This window comes from Lynx canadensis, chromosome A1 (genome assembly GCF_007474595.2).
Source record: "Lynx canadensis isolate LIC74 chromosome A1, mLynCan4.pri.v2, whole genome shotgun sequence".
Lineage (NCBI taxonomy): Eukaryota > Metazoa > Chordata > Mammalia > Carnivora > Felidae > Lynx > Lynx canadensis.
In genome coordinates this window covers 205295407-205312170 of record NC_044303.2, presented here as the reverse complement: position 1 = coordinate 205312170, position 16764 = coordinate 205295407, and the positions used below count along the sequence as shown (strand labels likewise).

Sequence of the window (16764 nt, the reverse complement as noted above, 5' to 3'; positions counted from 1 at the left end):
ATCTGGGAATCTGGTTAAGGAGGATATATTTCTGCTTGGACAATTTTTCTTCTGAGTTCAGCCAAGGAGTAGTTCCTACATCTTGAGTTTCTCTGCCCTCTCTGCCCTCCAGCCATAGAGTCAGGCTCAAATGTATGATCTAGATCAACAACCCCACCAGGATCACAGTAGGTCCTGGAAAGCAGCCCTCATGGCTCCTGCCCCAAGATCTCTGTGTGAATGAAATTAACATATACAGAAAGGATCAAAATGTCTTTATTTAAATAATTTACTTAATTCTTGATGGAAGGGCTTATAAGAAAGGAAAAATGTAAGGTTTCCAGATGCAACAATGAGGGGAATTTCTTTCTTCTTCTTATTTACCTTTTTCTCATCTAAAAATCATGTGCAATGTCAAACAAACATTCTCGAATAGGGGTGCCTGGCTGGTTCAGTCAGTAGAACATACAACTCTTGATCTCTTGGTTGTAAGTTCAAGCCCTAGGCTGGGTGTAGAAATTACTCGAAAATAAAATCTAAAAACAAAAACAATTCTTGAAATATCCTGAAAATAGAAAAAAAATACTTTAAATATTCAAATAGTTTATGAGGAAAAACTACATTCATTCTACCAAGGTTGTTAAAAAGAAAATAGGGGCACCTGGGTGGCTCAGTCGGTTAAGCGTCCAACTTGGGCTCAGGTCATGATCTCGTGGTCTGTGAGTTCGAGCTCCGCATTGAGCCATCGGGCTCTGTGCTGACAGCTCAGAGCCTGGAGCCTGTTTCAGATTCTGTGTCTCCCTCTCTCTGACCCTCCCCCGTTCATGCTCTGTCTCTCTCTGTCTCAAAAATAAATAAAGGTTAAAAAATTTTTTTTAAATAAAAAATACAAAAAGAAAAAAATAGATTGTAATAAGCTAAAAATATATATACATAAAGTTGAATGTGCGGTCACTGTTGTTTCTTTTTGTGTTTTTTCTTTTTTTCTTTTTTTTTTTTTGCAACAGAAACAGTAGTTTAAGCCCAGTAGTTTAAGGATTTTAGCAGATAAAGAATAACTTCAAGTCCAACAGGAAGGTAAACACACATTTTAACTGAACATCAGAGAAAAGGTCTCAAGTGTAGCCGTGCAAACTGACACACCAAGAGAGATGACGTCAGAAATCAGAACACACTGAATCAGGTGGTCACCACCACAGCTGGTCTCTTCAGAACCATGCCACCCCAGCAAGTGTTCCAATGCTGGGTCTTCCAAGGGCTTGGGGGGAATGTGTGCACCAAGTAATCCTCATGTGCCAGGTAAGTGCTGCATTCGTGCTAAAAAAACAATCTGGCGGAACTCGGTAAAATTGGGTTTAGACATTTTCCATGGTACAATTCTGCTATGGGTTCATAGCCTAGAGAAATTCTCTTTACAGGTTGTAAGGGACTGTCATATATGGTGATGGTGGCTAAGTGGCAATCTGAGTATCCCCTGGGGACAGCAGACAGGTAAAGACTGGCAGAGACTCATCAGAGGCTAATATGCCAGACTTGGAAGCAACAGATCAAATGTCCATGTAAACATCTTAGAAATTTGCAAACGAGTGCAAAATAATAAATAAAATAGCATGCAATCTAATAGTTTCTACATGAATTGAAAATAAAAGCACACACAAAATAAATCACTTATTACAAGACTGGTTAATAGAAAAATACACATTTAAAGTAAATAGTGTTGCAGTGGAAGAAGGGAAAGCAAATAAGGGAAATAACTAAGAATGCACATAATTGCATTGAAAAGGAAAAGGTTCAGCAAAAACACGCTTGAAAATGTGACGTTAAGTCATCTGCCTGCAGGGTATGAAAATCATAGCACTTTTGAACATCCCTTTCATTCAGGCAATTAAGTGTAGAAAGAAAGAGAAAAATTACAATTCTAAGTAGGTCTGAGACTCTCCTTTTTCCTGCCCAACCTAATTACTCCTTTGCTCATTCCCTGACCTTATACCCATGCTTAATTAAGGTTCTCAGTCCAGTGCCAGCATGAACTAGCTTTGTGATCTTCTGTGACGATCCAACCTCACCAGAGTCTCAGCTCCACCACCGGGCAGTGCCTCTGTGATATGGGAAGAGAATTGGATATAAGAAGTGCAATTTGTCTAGGCTTATCTGAAGCATGTGGAGCCTTTCTATATCTAAGGGAGCTGTCAATAACTGGACCCTTCCTCTCATCCCCCAATCATCACACTTTGGAGTTTCCATAGTGCCTCCTGGAATGATGCAATTTTCTCCTTAATCTTATCTGGCTCCGAGGTAATTTGCAAGGCTAATGAGGGTCAGCCCCAAGTATCAGGACAGTCCTTTCTGAGATCCTACAGGGTATGGATCACGACAGAGCTCTATAAAAGGGCACACCCAGCGCTGGATGCATCTTCTTTCTCCCAGACTGGCTGCACGTCTCGGCCTGGTCAGAGGCTGAAGCCATGGACCCCCATCTGCCCACGCTGGAAGGGCCGTCTTGCAGGTGGGCACGTCCGGAACCCCTCATGCCCCCGGGCCTGAACCGAGAACAGGCCTGGGCCTGGGCGCTGGATAACTTCCCGGCGCTGAGCCGCCCCTCCCGCCAATGCCCCCAGTTGTGCGGGGACTGGAACCCCGGTGCGTGCGGGAGGCTGCGCCACGCTGACCCCTGGCACGGAGATGGTCCCCGGCTTGAGAGGGGCCAGAAACGCTGTCGAGACCCTCACGTCCCGGCTGAGACCGCGATGGAGCTACAGTCACCTCCACGAGAGGCACATGCGACAGACCGTGTTGCCCGATGGACCCTGAACCGGCCAGGAGATGCCAGCGCCAGCGGAGGTGGACAGACCCACGGCCAGACCGCCTCCAGGAGCCCGGGCCGTCCCCGGAAGCTGCTGAAAACCGTGGCTCAAAGCAAGGTGGAAGCCGGAGAGGGAAAGAATTCCAGCATCGTCGTCGGGGCCCACAGCGCCCCTTCAACCGATGCGCTGGAAGGAGCCCGAGACACAACAGTAGGAGTTCTTACACTGCTATAGAGAGCATGCCTTATCTTATCTTCCCTCCCTTGAATGACTTGCAGATTTTTTTAGTTGGAAAAAAAAAAAGCGGGTCTTAATGTAATCAATAATGTGCTAAGAAACTTTCAGATCTACTTATAATTTTCATGGTTCTCTAATTGAATATGTATACAAGGTTTAAACCCTTTTTCCTATTCTCCACTGTGGACCCGATTCTCAGAACGTGGCATCGAGATGGGATGGGAAGAGATATGGGTGGCTTTGGGGCAGGAAGAGCTGGGCTCAGCTAGAGTGCCCTTTCAGATGTCATGGTTATTAGGGAGAGAAGGGGGAGCAGATGACACCTCCTGGGAGGAGGGTTGTCTTGAAGCTGAATGTGCCCCTCCAGCTGAGTGCAGAGAGCAGGCATCGGTGTTCCTTGAATGCTTTGAAGGATACATTAGCAAGGGCTGGGGGTGGGGGGGAGAGGTTAAGTTTAAGAGGGACAAGAGGAAGATCTTAAGCCTTGTGCTATCTGAACTGACAGCCATGGAGTTCCAGGGCATCTGCCCCAGGTCAGACAATTCCAGGCAGCTACAGAATCCAACTCCCCTGACTTCTGTTGGCACCCACCTTGTACCAGGACTCACAGGGACTGTACTTCAAGATCCAGCAACAGTGAAGGCTCATACATGCAGCCATTTGGCGCAGTGAGGCTGTGCCCTCAGAGTCTCTGCCCAGCTCGGGGCCTGCAGCATCTGAGAGTTACTCTCCTGGTGTCCTAGGAGGAAGCTTTCTAGTCCTCAGCCCTGCAGTCTGCATACCACATGAAAATGGCTGGGCTACAAGGAGTGAAAAAGCATGTCGTAAAGACACTTTGGGCTTTTAAACATTTCTGTCCCCTGAGAAGTTAGAATTCAAGATTCAGAAACTAGGTGCTGGCATTATTGAAGCTCCCTATGAAGACATTTCTCCTTTTACACAGACTGTTCCACATTTCAATACAAATCATCCTTGATTTAGAATGGGGTTATGTCCCAATGAAACCATCATAAGTTGAAAATATCCTAAGTTGAAAATGCATTTAATACACCTCACCTACTGAACATCACATCACGGCTCAGCCCAGCCTACCTTAAATGTGCTCAGAACACTTCCATTAGCCACAGTTGGGCAAAATCATCTAACACAAAGCTTATTTCATAATAAAGTGTCAAATATCTCAGGTAATTTATTGAATACTGTCCTGAAGGTGAAAGACAAAATGCTTGTATGAGAACAGAATGGTTGGAAGCCTATAGGTTCTTGACCCCTATGATCATGGGAGCTGCAGATTCATTGCCCAGCATGGCAAGAAGGAATCATCCCACATATCACAGCCCGGGGAAAAACCCAACTTCAAAACTCAAAGTACAATTTCTGTGGCATGTGTATCTCTTTAGCACCACCATAAAGTCAGGTAAGTCAAACTGTTGGAGACCAAGGACATCTGTGTGGAAGAGTTGAGGTACTGCGATCTCTGGAAACTGGGACAAAGCTGCATTTGCCTTGCACATCTTGCAGAACTGATTAAACAGATGTCAGTTGTGTTTGAGAATGGACATAGGTGGTCAAAGAGGAGTTGGAGTGGTTTTGTGGTCTGGATGTGGAGTTGGCTTCCCAATCTGATCAGATTTACTTCCTGTCCGAAAGTCAGTCTGCTCCTCTTCCCCTCCCTCTCCTCAGGGATTCTTTTGAACCACAAGGATGCCAGGCAGTTTGGCCTCCACAGTGAGGAAAGACGTGGGTCCCACAGGGGAGGGTCTCGGTTCCATACCCACAGGGAAGGGGCGGCCAGGTGGCCCCTGGGACTGCGCTCTCACCTCACATCAGCCCTAGGGCTGCCGGATTTGAGGGCCCAACAGAATCAGGTTGTGAACAAAGATGGATAAGAACCAAGAGAACACGACATCGAGGTCAGTGAAACCTTGGAATCCAGCAGCAAGAACTAGAAATTGCAAAGAAAAGTAAATCCCAGGAAAAGATAAGAAAAAAAATGGAGATCAGAGGAAATGGTTCAGGTACAGAACAGTTTCAGAATATGAGGGAGAAAGGTTGACAGAAAACAGAATAGAAGGGGGAGAAGATGAGAAAAAGTAGCAAGTAAAAGGGGCTGGGATGAAAGAAATTGCACAACAGGAACTGGATCCCATGTGTCTCTGAGAGTGTAATTGCTGAAGTCCCCTTGGGGCAGCCCTGAGATAGTTTTCTCCAAGTCCACCTTGGGAGCTCTCCAAGCATCTTTACGTTGCTTTGCCATCTCTACCAACATTTACTGAACACCCCTATACTCCCAAATGACATACAAATTTAGGCCTCCTTGTGCACCTCTCCCTGGATCTCAGGTGAAGCCCAAGGAAGAGATGCCCATGGCATCAGGGAATCGCAGTTCTGGAAGATGGAGAAGTGAGTCTGGGGGCAATGATGGCTGAGGCATGGTGACACCAGCCATGGGGCCACTATAGCCTGGAAGATTAAGCACTAGGATTCTGGTGTGGTTTCTCTGTTTGAGTTTTTTGCAGCTTTGACTTTCAGAAGTTAGTTGATCCTTTCTGATTCATTTTACTCATTAAGAAAATAGAGTTTAGGTGAACTATATTCCAATTTATTTTTTATTTAATTTTTTTTTTTTTTATTTTAGAGAGAGAGTGTGTGTGCACACACAAGTGGGGGACAAGGGAAGAGGGAGCGAGAGAGCATCTTAAGCAGGTTCCACGCTCAGTGCGGGCCTATCACAGATCTCAATCCCACGCCCCTCAGATCATGACCTGAGCCAAAATCAAGAGTCTGACCTTAAACAACTTAGCCAACCAGGTTCCCCTATATTTCAGTTAAAAAAAAAAATAGTACTTAAAAAAAACAGAAAACAGAATTTAATTGTAATTCCTACCATATCACTGTCTTTAATGGATACTCTCCCTTAGTCATACATCTAGCACAATGTAAACTCAAAAAAATGTTAACTAGGAGTTTATTCTAATTCCTCCTTCCTAGAAATTTCACCAATACCAGCTTTTGGAGCTCTTGAAAACTCATACAGTAAAACCTTGTGATTAACTTGCCCTGCAAGTATTCCAAAAGAGGAGGAAATATTTCTAATAAATTTTCACTTGATAAACAAGCAAAATCTTATAATACCAGTAGTAAGTGATGCCGGACATCACATGATCACAGCTGAGCCAATGGTTCTTCTCTCTCTCTCTCTCTCTCTCACTGCAAGATTGTGGGTGATTGGCTCCCATGCTCAGATGCTAGGTCTCAGGCCGTGGTGTTTGACAGAAATCAGTGATATTTCAGAACATTGGAAGGTGCCCACAACTGGCATTAGTGTATTTTTTGTCACTTCAAAGCACCTATGGACAGTCCTTTTCTTTTCCATACAAGAGTAAGCTTAAGAATGCTTTGCTTCATTCTAGGTCAGGCTGCCTGCAGATATAGACCTTTTCCTCTGCTGTCTTATTGCCAGTTACCGTAAATATAGTATATGGCAAGAGTTTATTAATACTGTGCTATAGTCAACATCCCTGTGAGCATATACAATGGCCCCCATGCAGGAAAATGTTGAAAAGAAAGGCAGTAAGGAGAAGGAGATGATTACAGTGGAAGTTAAGAAAATCATTGAGAAGTATGATGAGAGTGGCCAAAATTGTAGGATTTTATTAGAAGTCTAAGTCTGCCTCTCCGTTGCAGAGGAGGAGGAGAAAAAGGTGGAGAATCCCTCACTTCAAATGAGATTAGGGAGATGTATAAAATGTGGAAAACAGTGCAAAATGTTGTAGAAACCACCCAAAGAAGGCAGTAGCAGTGCGAGCGATGAATCTGTTTAACCACAATGCAATGTCCCATTTCCACAAAATCCTCAAAAGGAGGCCAAACCAAGTGTCATTGGATAGGTTCCTTGTTAAAGTTCCATGGCAAGAAAAAGATTCCGTTGAGCCAATAGATAGCCGTGATTCCATTAGTGACAGTGAAAGCCATCCTACACAGTAACTGTCCTCTCTCATCTCTGTTTGAAAATGAAGGTTTTCAAAGGTAAGTGCAGATTAATTTGTTTACTTTTCTTTATATTTTGTGTTGTCATTATTATTTTGTATTATATTACAGTATTGTAATCATTTTTACATGAATATTTTTGGGTTGTGGAATGAATCATCTCAGTTTCCATTCTTTATTATGGGGAAATCCACTTTGATATACAAGTGATTTGAATTACAAGCATGTTCTCTGAACAATTATGTTGCAAACCAAGGTTTTAATGTGCCTTCCTCTCTGTGAATTACTTCCTAAACATTTTTCTACTCACCTCTTTTTCTTTTTTTTTTAAGATTTTATTTTTTAAGTAATCCTTACAATGAACATGGGACTCAAACTCACAATCCTGAGATCAAGAATTGCCTACTCTACTGACTGAACCAGCCAGGCACCCCTTCTTTATTTTTTAAGATACCACACCACTCTTTCCATATTTCCTGTTACAAGATTCTCTGGGCCTCCCTCACTGGAGCTGAGACTGTAACTTATCCAGGAAGTAAACATTGTCCTTTCCATGGGGAATTGAAAAATTGAAACCATGGGATGATAATCTCTTTATTTCAATCAATTCTGAGTACTTCAGTTAAAGTTAGCCCATAAAACATAAATCATACCACCAGAGAAGTTGATATATGCCAGAGACACTGGTGTGCATGACTTTACTTAAATACTTCAATTTCCCTGGATTAATCTTTATTTCTGAGACGAGCAAGGAAAATAGAGAGGGAAGCATCAAAGATAACAGATTGCCAGAAATTCCATCTTTACTTCTAATTTTACTGTTTATTTTCTTCTATCCAAATTAGTAACTAATCACTGGGGGAGGGGAATGAAAAGTGGATAAACAGTCCCCGAATGGATTAAGGAAAATATTCTACAAAGCTCCTTGCCGATAACCACAGATTCAGATTGGAGCACAATTTCTTATTAGCAGTTCTAAAGTCCAAAGCTTCTTAAAACCTCCTCTTTTTATTTCACAAGTTGGTCCCCAAAGTATGAGACATCACAACAGATCTGAACTGAGGTAAATATGTATTATGCTCTTTATTTATTCCAATTAACATGACTACTCATTTTTTTCATGCCATAAACACCATAATAGCAATGATATGTTACAAAATGCTGCCCCAGACCAGGATGGTCACAGTTACTATATCTCAAAATATGCACTTTCGAGTCCATCTAAAACCCTCCACAACCTGAATCCTAAAGCACATCTGCCCCTAATATCTCATAAAAGCTATTGAGGTCCTATATTTCTCCTAGTTACATATAAATATGAAATCATGATAAACGCTCCATTTTATAATTATTTTTTCCTTTTAATATCCTGGTATTTTCTTTTAAAAGACCACATTGTGGAGTCTTCTCTTTCACCCTACTTACACTTTTTTGAGGGGAGTAAAAATATTCTATTTCAAATTTCCGCATTTCTACTTTGTGGTTCATATAATCTCCATTGTATGGAACTTTTTTGGATGAATACATTGATAAAAGTGAAATTTCTATGTTGTAGAAAGATCTGTGCATAATAAATATAATTTATATAAATTAGTGTTCTTTAAAATATGGCGGCACTAACTTCCTACATGAATTATATGAGAAGATACTGCCCTATTCTCAATAACATTGGGTATCAACTTAAAATATCTATAATAGGCAATATATATATATATATATTATATACAAGTGATTTGAATATATGTATATATAATATATATATATATATATATATATATATATTATATACAAGTGATTTGAATATATGTATATATAATATATATATATATATATATATATATATATATATATATATATATCCCAGTTTTATTTTGGAGAGTTTGAGCATGATTTTATTATTTCTTTGTAAGTACTTTTGAAGCATTGATGATTTGATTGCCATTAAGAATTATTATGTAACTATATTTTCTATTTTTTTAAGTGTATTTACTCATTTGAGAGAAAGAAAGCATGAGTGGGGGAGGGGCAGAGAGAAAGAGAGAACCCCAAGCAGGCTCCACACCATCAATGTAGAGCCCAGTGTAGGGCTCAAACTTACAAACCACAAGATCAAGACTGAAGGCTATGTCAGACACTTAACAAACTGAGCCAACCTGGTGCTCCTACATTTTCTTCCTTTGGACTAAACTTTATTGTTGGGGGAAACTAAACGTTAAAGTGACTTGGTAGCCAGCTTCCAGGATGGCCACCAATGATTCATGCAGTCTGGCATTCACATCCCTTTGCAGTCCCCTTCCACATTGTTCTGGGTTGGTTGGTGGGACCCACAGAATATGTAGGAAGGGATGATATGTCTTTTCTGAGACTAGGTTGCAAAAGACACTGCAGGTCTATTTTGGTTACTCTATCGTGATCTCTCCTCCCTCTTGGATCATTACATGTGTGGCAGCCAGCTTCTACAGTGTGAACATCCCTAGGAAAGTCCCTTCTGGTAAAGAACTAAGACCTCTTGTCAGCAAGGAGATGAGTGAGTTTGGAAAGTGATCCCTCAGCCCCAGACAATACTTCAGATGACTCTTCCTGAGAGACCCTCTGCAAGACACCCCAGCTAAGCTCCTCCCTGATCTCCAGAAATTGTGTGAGATGATCACCCTGCAAAGTTCCTCCTTGGTTAATACAAGCTGTGTAAGATAGTACATGCTTGCTGAGGATTTCCCTATCCCCTAATTTTTCAAATTGTGGTAAAATACACATCACATAAATTTACTACCTTAACCATTTTCAGGTGCACAGGCCAGCAGTGTTAAATGCACTCATGTTGCCAACCATCATCCCCACCTATCTCTAGAACTCTCTTCATCTTAGAATGTTTGCTGTTTCAAGTTCCTTACATGTGAGATAGTTGGTTACACAGCAGGAGATAGCTCACCTGCTTGGATCTTACATGGAATCATGCATGTATCCCATGGAATCTGTAGCTTTGGGCATGTAAATATTCTTCACATATATAAAAGTGATTCTGGTATATATCTCTTTCTATTTAATTAATTACTCCTCACTAGGATTTTAAGATTAATCAATTGAGCTCTATATACAACTTGTTTGTTATAGCTAACTGCTGCAGAACATTTTATAGAATGAATACAGGACATTTTCCATAAACAGCACAATTGCCTCCAACTTCCCTCTATCACAAAAAAATATTGTGATCAATGTCTCATGTATGTATCCCTGGGGACCTGTATGAGATGTTTTCTGTGAGATGGGTCCAGGAGTACTGTTTAGACAAACAAGGACAAAGCTTTCCACCAATACTTCCATAATGCTTTTCAGAATTCACAGGAATACCAGCCTTTTGAGAGGTCTGTTCACTTCGAAGCCTGAGCAACAAAGCAATGAATTACCCACATTTCTAATTTGTGTCCTTTTGACAGTTGCATAGTTTAATTAGCGTGTTATCTTATCAAGAATGATTTTGAGCTTCTCTTCACATACAATTCAGCCATGCTACAGTAATCTTCTATTTATTGTCATCTCTCACTTTTTTGTGTGTATTCTTCAAATGAATGGAAGTTTTTCTTATTTCTTATGCTGTCCCTCTTCCCAGACGTTGTTGCTAGTGAACCACATCAGGATTTCCACATTGCACTAGCAACCTCCTCCTCCTCCTCCTCGTTTAGTCCTAGTTGTAGGCAGTCCTTATACTGAAACTTATACTGAAACATGGTTCTTACCCAGAAGCTTCCCTAATAATGTTTGAATTTCGCTCACAGTGGGACCCACTAACAGGGGCATAACTCAGGCTATGTGGCCCCTAATTGAAAGGAAACACAGCATGACCTATGAAGTATTCTCGTCCCCCCAAATTCAGTCTAAATCTAACCACTCCTCTAAATCTGAAAGCACAAAGAGTTACGAGGAATAGAAGTACAAGCAACACATAGCAATCAATCAGCCAAATCTAGAATGTGGATTATTCTACAGGATTTATTACCCTGCTTTTTCAGAAATGAAAAGCAAGAAAAAAGAGTGGACTGGAATCATTGTAAATCAAGAGTTTTCAGAGACATATTAACCATATGGAATGCATGGACCTTCTCTGAATCCTCATGTAAAGAACTCAAGTCTAAAAGGGTATTTTTGAGACAAGTGGGGAGAAGGTCATGAGTACTGACTACTGGATGGTGTTAATTCTTGTTAAAATTATAAGATATGATGATGGCACTATGAACAAGGTGTGATCTGTTCTGTGTAGAGACTCCAGTATTGAGAGTTGCAACAATATGATGCCTCTGATCTTCTTTAAAACATTCTATCTGAAATCTGAGACACATACATCAAACAAGATTGCCAAAGGTTGATAATGGTTAAACACTGTAGCAGCTGTTTGGGCCAGTACCTCACTGCCTTCCCCTGGAAACTGTGTCTCAGAGAATTACAAGGTTGCATAGGAAGTAACAAATGGTGAGAAGAAATATAACACTAATGCCTGTGATATTTACATGCTTGCCTTGAATCAACACATTGTATTATGCCAAGCATACAGTTGTCAGATTCCTATACACCCTCCAGTCGCTTAATTTTTCCTGCTCCATAAATGTCTGAGGCTTATAACCAGGGATATTAACTCCTGAACGAACACTGCACATGGCTAAGTGGTCTTCCATAGCTTCAGAAAAAGCAGAAGAAAACCCACCAAGACACGTATTCGATGGGATATTTCGCTGGGATAGAAATCTCCAGCACAGTTTTCTAAAATCAGTTGTTCCCACACATCACAAGCATATATTACAGTCCTTTCTTTGTACCACAAATATTCCCGTGTGTCATATTAAGTCCATTCTGCCACCAAATTTTCAAGGTGGCACTTATAGCAGCTGTATGAAAAGATTTGTGCCCATAGGATTAGTGGAACACAGAACAAGTTCCTCTATACCCATAGAGTTGGTGAAACATGGACTAATTTTCAAGGTGGTAGCCAATAGCAATTCTATTAAAAGACTTATGAATATAGGGTGAGTGGAACACAGAACAAGACCCACTATATTCATGGAAGCAGCAGCTTTAAAAGCCATCACTGATATTCACCTTCTCCCCACTCTACTACTCATTCTAGATTTTCCTCACCTCTAAGCACACCAGCCTTGTGATGCTACTGATGTAGTGGGAAATGTTCAATCTATCTCCGAGAGATCTCACTCTTTATAAGCTCTAGTTCACGGCCTCTACAATTGACTGATTATCGTTACCACCTGGGTGAGTCCCCCAAATTACAGAGATATTCCCCCGTGCCTCTTTATAAAACTTATCACAATAATCAGGTTGATCATCAGTATAACATTTTCCTCTTTTGCCTATCAGTTCACCATTATAGAGACTCAAAGTGCCTAGGCAATAGCATAGCGTCAAGTTTAGTGGAACCCATGTTATGTCCCCAGGTAAAAGGGACCCCATCCTCTTCATCACAAAAACCAAGAACTCCTCCAACCCAGCAGAATGGAGAGATACAGAAATGCAAATCACAAATTCTGGACGTGTAGGTCGTGGGTAATGACATGAGGGAAGCCAATTCTCCTTTCACTCCTTAGTTTCCAGATTTGCACACTATAGCTATTCGTGACATCACATTATGTGTCCATCATTATTTCAATACACAAAGCACATCCTGGAGAACCGTGTCTCAACTCCACAGGGTATTGTTCCAAGATAGCGCAAGAGCTGAGTCTTCAATAGGCATTAAATTGTTCTATGAGGACACCTGTTTCTGGTATGAGATACAACCAATCAATCCCATGTTTTTTTTCCTTTCAGTGCACTTGATCTACCATAAAGCAGGTGAGTTGAGGGGGGTGGGATTTTGTTCCCCCATTGTTATGGGGGGGATTTCATATCTGTAAGTCAGATACTCTGTAAGTCTCTGCAGACAAGGGCTGGCAGAGGCATGGTGTGCAAGGAATGGGAACCTCCCTCCAGTGGGGCTTTATTGATTTTTAATATAGGATTATCAATGAATAAGTAAACACGTGGGGCGCCTGGGTGACTCAGTCAGTTAAGTGTCTGAGTTCAGCTCAGGTCATGATCTCGCAGTTCATGAGTTCAAGCCACACATCTAGCTCTGTGCTGACAGCTCAGAGCCTGGAGCCTACTTCAGATTCTCTCTCTCTCTCTCTCTCTCTCTCTCTCTCTCAAGAATAAATATTTAAAAAAAGAATAACTAAATACAAATGCAAGCACATATGTCTTCAAATAAGGACTATGATTACTCTATTACTCAATGCCATTCTTCTAATGACCAATTTCTTAAAGGAAAGCTTATAATAAATGTTTTGTAATATTTTTATACTGAAAACACTTATGGATCAGGAAAAAATAATAGAATGGAGGGTGTAAGGAATTTAGTAATTGTGTGCTTGGCATAATACAATGTATTGATTCAAAGCCAAAATATAAACATCACAGACCTCTGGGTGTTATATTTCTTCTCACCATGTGTTACTTGCTGTGCAATCTTGTAAAAATAGATGACGTGACTCTCTGAGCCACAGTTTTCAGGAAAGGCAGTGAGGTACTGGGGACAGGTCTGGCCCAAACAGCTGCTAAATTCAAAGTACAGGATTTTTGTTTTTTTATTTTGAACCACATTTTAACACACATTGACTGTGCCCTAGGCTTTTGTCCCCCAGTTTTCCAAAATACAAAAGTAAATATAACTATGGCTACTATCGAAAAAGAAGAAGAAGAGAGCAGATACCTTAGCAAGGACATGGAGGAATTGGAACTCTTGTGCACTCCTGCTGGAATGTAAAAAATGGAACCACCGCAATGATAAACAGTACTGCAGTTCCTCAGAAATTACAAATACGATTAGCATACAATCCAGCTAAATTCCCCTTTGGGGTAAAGACAGAAGAAGGGAATGCAGGAACTCAAACAGGTATCTTTACCGCCATGTTCACAGCAGCACTGTTCACAGCAGTCAGAAGGTGGAGGCAGGGGCATCTGGGCAGCTCAGTCCTTTAAGCGACTCTTGATTTTGGCTGAGGTCGTGATCCCAGGATCATGGGATTGAACCGTCACCAAGCTACTCTGGTGGTGGATTCTCTTTGTCTCCCTCTGCCCCTCTGCCCCCTCCCCCTCTTGTTCTCTCTCTCTCTCTCTCTCTCTCTGTCTCAGCCTCTCAAAAAAAAAAAAAAAAAAAAAGTGGAAGCAACCCAGCACCCATCAGTAGATGAATGGATAAGTAAAATAAGGAATATGCATACAATGAAGTATTATTTGGCCTTAAAAGGAAATTCTGACACCTGCTACAATACGGATGAAGGAAGAGGACACTATGCTAAGTGAAATAAGCCATTCAAAAAAGGCAAATTCTTGGGGCGCCTGGGTGGCTCCTCGGTTAAGCATCCAACTTCGGCTCAGGTCAGATCTCACACTCTGAGAGTTCGAGCCCCGCATCAGGCTCTGTGCTGATAGCTCAGAGGCTGGAGCCTGCTTCAGATTCTGTGTCTCCCTCTCTCTGACCCTCCCCCATTCACGCTCTGTCTCTCTCTGTCTCAAAAATAAACATTAAAAAAAAATAATAAATACAAAAAAGGCAAATTCTGTGTGATTCCACCTCTATGAGGCACCTGGAATTGTCAAAGTTACAGAGACACAAGGAGGAATGTGGATTGCCAAGGGCTGGGGGAGGGGCCAATGTGGAAATACTTTTTGTGAGCACGGAATTCAGTGTTGCTGGTTGCACAGCAACGTGCATGTAGTTAATGCCACTGACCACACATTTGAAAACATGTCAATGGTAAAGTCTACATGTGCGCCCTCACCACGTTAAAAAAAATTTAATGGAAAAAAATGAGTGTAGACTCAGAACTAAAAAGAAAGAGACTGACACAATTGAATATATAAATGCTAAATATTCTTTGTTCTCTCCTCTTAAAAAATTTTTCAAGGGGCACCTGGGTGGCTCGGTCAGTTAAGCGTCCGACTCTTGGTTTTGGCTCAGGTCATGGTCATGGTTTGTGGGTTCGAGCCCCATGTCAGGCTCTAGGCTGACATTGTGGAGCCTGCTTGGGACTCTCTCTCTCTCCTGCTCTCTGCCCTCCCCCACCTGTGCTCGCTCCCTTTCTCAAAATAAATAAATAAACTTTAAAAAAAAAATTTTTGGAAAGCCAAAGAAAAATTGGAGAAAATAATTGCTGACAAAAATTTAATTTCCATAAACTTAATTTTCAGAAAAGCGTCCTTCAAACCTTACCTCCAAAGGTAAGTTTAATCTCACTAAAATCAAAGAAATGCAATTTAAAACAATGACTATAATTTTGCCTAGGGCATTAGTACATATTACACTTTTGTTATTATACCCCATATTGGTGACAGCTTGGAAATTAGTAACTCCCAAACACCTGTGTTCTGTCCCCATGTCTTAATTGCTAAAAGTGACTGATTAACACCAAGGAGAGGTCAACACCATTGAAAGAGAAGTGTACTGTTACTCCCAGTGCCTCTAGAAGTGAGAGGCGCAGTTCACCACTCAGGGCCAGTGGATTCCACCCGGTTTTAGTCAGGAAGCAGAAGCAGGAGTAAACAGTCAGTTAGGCCAGAGCCTTTATTGGAGTTTCCTTGGAGAAGACCAGGCATGCGGAGTAAATAGTTTAGGATTGGCGAGTTCGAATATTTAGGGCCAGCTTTGGGCTACAGGGGTGGTCCCCAGTTGCCTGGCACCTGGCCCTGCAATGATTAGACACAGGAATATTGCCTCCAGGAATGTACTGGCTGGGCCATAGGAAGTATGGCTGTGGATTGGTTTGTTTGCCCAGCAACGGCAGGCTCCTGGCTGGGTCCTTTGCTACTTCTAAATGGGCTTGCTCTGGGAGGGGCGGTCTGTCCACAGACAGAGAGGTTTTCTAAGATGTCAAAACGTCACAAGACACAGAAAACAGAAAACGTGATTAATACACACCAGTAGGAATAAATTTGAGAGGATTTTTGTAAATTCAATAGGGCAATATGCATTAAGTATTTAAAGGTGAATACTCTTTTTATCTAGAAATTGCTCTGCTTCTACAAGCATGAAACTGTAACAATTTCACTGCAGCTTCATAGATTGGAATAACTCTACCACCCTGGTGAAGGATGTTGACTGATTGTGGAGGAAGCGATGCCAGTGTAGAGGAAGGGATACATGGAACTCTCCCTCTTTACTGCTCAGTTTTGCTGTGCCTACAACTGCTCTAGAAGAGAAAGTCTATTAGAACAAACAAATAAATGTGTTTTTCAGGAAAGAGTTGGGGGAAGCAATGGTACATCTGAAAATCAAAAACTATGCAGTCCTTAGAAGTAAAATGAAATAAATTATTTTGAAAGGCTGTCCTACAGAACCACAAACCCAGCACTGCGTGGACTAGTGGTGGCCACACCAAGGCTTGGAAGGAGTGGACAAACCCAAGTTAGAGAGGAAAGCGCTATGGCTAAACCACCAGGTTAGGGTTAGAGGTGGCAGAGTCCCAGGACCTCTGCCTGCATGGACACCAGGTCTCAGATCTCTCAGCTTCCACCAGCAATGGCATGGCCCAGCTTTTCTGGGTCCCACTCAGCCATATGGTCTATAGGACTCACCTCCCCTGGGTCTACTATGGCCCAGTCAGAACCTCAGTATCAGTACCCAGGTAAGCCCATCTAGGCAGTTTTTTAAAGAGTTGGGGACAGAGACACAGCCTCCACATTCTCCTTATTCCCAGTAGTCTGGGGCATTCAA

At 41.7% G+C, this 16764-nt stretch overlaps 1 long non-coding RNA gene across 1 annotated transcript in view; it reads right to left on the bottom strand.

Annotated features, from left to right (window-relative positions):
* Nucleotides 1-930: 930 nt before the first annotated feature.
* Nucleotides 931-16764, bottom strand: part of LOC116738285 — a 32230-nt gene continuing 16396 nt past the window's right edge. The window contains exon 4 of the long non-coding RNA XR_004344035.1: nucleotides 931-2077. This is a non-coding gene — a long non-coding RNA (uncharacterized LOC116738285). The remainder of the gene's footprint in view (nucleotides 2078-16764) is intronic.